This window comes from Stegastes partitus, unplaced genomic scaffold, assembly GCF_000690725.1.
Source record: "Stegastes partitus isolate 25-593 unplaced genomic scaffold, Stegastes_partitus-1.0.2 Scaffold1406, whole genome shotgun sequence".
Lineage (NCBI taxonomy): Eukaryota > Metazoa > Chordata > Actinopteri > Pomacentridae > Stegastes > Stegastes partitus.
In genome coordinates, this window is record NW_007579137.1 from 47,015 (window position 1) to 50,924 (window position 3,910).

The following is a 3,910-nucleotide window of genomic DNA, read 5'->3' on the forward strand; positions in this document are numbered from 1 at the left end:
TTCTTGGTTGGAGTTGATTAAATCATTTCATCTGAGGGAATCCGGCTTGCTGTTCTTGGATACCGGACGATAGGAGAGGAAATAGTTGAACTGACTGAAAAACAGCGCCCATCTTCCCTGTCGTGGGTTCAGGCGGCGCACAGAATGCAAAAATGCCAGGTTTTTATGATCGCTCCAGACCAGGAAGGGTTTCTCCGCCCCCTCCAACCAATGTCTCCACTCCTGAAGGGCCAGCACCACTGCCAATAGTTCCTGGTTTCCTACATCATAATTTCTCTCCGCGGGGGTCAGCCGGTGGGAGAAAAACGCACATGGGTGTACTCCCTGGGTCTCGCTGAGACGGAATCGCACCCAGTCCGGCATCGGATGCGTCCACCTCCACCACAAACTGCCTGGATGGATCTGGGTGACGCAACACAGGTGCATTAGTGAACAGAGACTTCAAACTATTAAATGCTGAATCTGCCTCAGAGGTCCACTGGAACGAAGATTTTACAGAAGTGAGGGCGGTCAAAGGGGCTGCCACTTTACTGTAATTGCAAATGAATCTCCTATAAAAAGTCGCAAACCCCAGGAAACGCTTTAAGGCTTTACGGTTGCTGGGAATCGGCCATTTGAGCAGAGCACAAGTCGCAAGAGCAGAGTACAAGCAGAGCAGCTGCCCCCAGGCCCAGGCTTTACCAGCAGCCTCCAGGCCCAGGATCCACCAGGCCCAGGCTCTAAATGCAAGAAATTATTAGCTTGAAGCCATGCCTCTACTCACCTCACCATCTGTCACAGAAAATCCCCGAGCTAGAAGGGAGAATAACCATCCTACACCAGATCAGAGACGAGGAGAGGTTTTTGGACTCCCTGGTCACCGTGGGTCCTGCTGTCGACATCACAGCTCCCGCTGAACTGGACTCAACTGTCCATGTCCAGACTCTACTGCCCCAGCTGCTGTGCACTGGGCCACGCTGGGAGCGAAGCCCAAAGCTCTGGCCTGCTCCACTCCAGGCCAGGAAGAGCCGTGGATTCTGGCTCAGAAAGGCAAACAGACCGAGAGACTCTCCTGCTCTCCCTGCTCACCTGAGCCCCTCCAGCTGACCAACATGTTCTCGATCCTGGATGATTAGAACTTCCCTCCCCTTGGCTATGGCCAAACTGCCATCACTCTAGCCTTTTTATCAATGAATCCATCCATCATTCACTCCAAATATGTGAAAATTTTAATAACTGGTGATTTTAATCTGCATTTAGACAACAGCTTGGACCCAATGTCCAGAGAATTTTTAAACCTTTTAAACTGTATGGATTTTATACAGTATGTCACACAGCCGACTCACAACAGGGGACACACCCTGGACCTGGTCATAACCCATGGTCTGTCCATTGGTGTGTCCTGTGTTGTTGACCTGGCTGTGTCTGACCACTGCTGTGTGTTTTTTAACATCACCAGTTTTAACCAGCGGGAGACCAGCGACTCTAGATCCAACTCCAGATCTCCAGATGAAAGGTAAAACATCTTCAAAAAGAGCAGTCCAGTTGCTTTTTACTGGTGATGGCACGTGGTGTGCCGAGGCCGAGGTTTGTCGAGAAATCCAGGAAGCCCTTTATGACGGGTGTATCGAGGCGAGTGGCGTCACTGATGACGTACGAAGCCTCGCTGGTTTAGGAAGTGGTTCGAGAGTTGGTGTGATTTATGAACATATATAAAGCAAAATGAATCCAATCTAATGAAGTGTTTATGTTGGAGTTTTGCCAATTTGCCTGTGATAAAGAGGAGTTTGTTTTCATGGAGCCTGCTAAAAGAAGAAGGGTTTCCCCTGAATGGCAACACTTTGAGCTCATCTCTCCCAATAAGGTATTACACATCATACACCTGTATATAATGAAATGTATTACTACTATAACATTCACATGTGGAAGGGTTTTCTCCAAAGCCAGAGAGTTTATTCCTAAAAAGAGAAACCAACTGCAGTCAAGTGTCATGGAAAAAATATTGTTTCTTAACAAAAATAAATCAAGTCACTATCACCCCAGTATTCAAAAGAACAATGCAACAGTTTGAACAAAAACTTCTCATGTCTGATTGGATATATATAAACATTCACTGAAATCATACTGGCAAGTTTTTTTTTTAACATTAGCAGACCTCTGTTACCCACACATGAATCAAAAAATGATTAAATGAATGAATGAACCACACAAAATCAAATTAAGGTGTTTTTCTTTCTATTCTTGGCATTGATTATTCCCATGCTAACACTGTTGCAAGACTTGTCTTGGCCATGACAAATAGTTGAAATGACCAGCAGGGGGTTTGTGTGCACATGAAACCTCAAGAAATTAAACTTTTTTAAAAAAAAAAATTTTTTTAAACCAGTTGCATAGAAAGCTTCAAGGCTTCACGAGGCTGCATCTGGCCATCACTGCTTTTTACTGCTCTTAGTCTTAATAAAATCTACAAAATCAAAGTAATTGAAAGCTGGTCAAAACTTTCGTTTTTGTTATTTAGGTTGGTGAAGAAACTATATAATTAACTTAGTCAAGAAAAGTCACTGCATGTGCTTGAAGCTGCTTCAGTAAAATGCAGTTTGCTGAATGTGTGTGTTGTAGGTTTACCGAGCAGACAGCAGGGGGCGGCAGTCTCAGCGGAACACGGCTGCTGACCGTAGAAGAAGTACTGAGTACATCCGGGTAACAGTGGAGCTTCAGGATGTTGAACTGAGGAGTTTTGTAATGAATCTGTGAGGAGGATGTAAGATGCTGAACGCCTGTTGACGGCTACGGTAAGTCTCACCTGGAGAATGTAGACACCGTGTCGTTTCTGCTCTCTGTCAAATATGACTCAGCAGTATTTCACCAGCAGTGTTTACATCCGGACTAAGCTAGTTTGCTAAGAGAGCAGGTGAGCTGAGGACAAACAGGACAGGAAGCAGCATGTTAACACTTAGTGCAGCAAAGTCTCTTAAACAAATTAATTGTTTGTGGACTAAATACACATTCATTCCACAAATAGTGAAAAAAAATTTTTTCTCTAAACGTGTCTCTTAACTTAGAGGTGTAAAGTGATAGCTGCTAAGATATGAAGATGTTAACTTTTGCCATTCCTTAAACTCTCCTCATAAGTAGCCAGCCTCCCACCTTTACACACTAGAACAAATATGACAGAGCTGCTATGTAACAGCTAACAAACCGACAGTCATCAAGCTAATATTTGTATAAGCCTGCCTCCTCGCTGTTACTTTCTGTAGCTGCTTCTGCTAACTCTAAAATGCTAGAAGCCAGCAAAGCTCATTAAATGTTTTGCTTCTGGCACCAAGAGTGAACACAAAAGTCTTGAAGATCTAGTTGATTGTATAGATTTTTTTGATGCCACTTTCACCATCACAATAACAAAATTGGTAGTGTTAGCATGTTGTGCAGCTAGCATGGCTAATGCTACCATTAGCTCTAATTGTGTGCCCTCAGGTGGAAAGGGTGGAAACTTTGAGACAGATTTGAAACCAATAAACAAGGACTAGGTGGGTTATTGGGATTTCAAGTCATCTGTTATGTTAAAGTACAACTTAAACTTTGTCGCTATTTTCATCTGTTTGCTTCTCTCCTGCTGTTTTTGCTCACATGTAATGATAACATTAAAATACATGCACACATTTTTCTGTTTCTGTTGTCAGACATCCACACAAGTATGAAATAGTTACTGAAGCACAACAATTAAGACTTAGCAGCCATTTGCCAGACTGTAGACAGCAGCAACTGCATTTACATCTACAGAAACTGAAACAAACCATTTAGAACAAGACCAGTATTAGGACTCATACAGTTGTGGTTAAATGATCCATCTTTGTGGTATTTTGAGCTGAAAAATTAAAAGACACATTCAGGAGACATTTAAGACTTTCATTAATTTGTTGAGGGCTGCAAG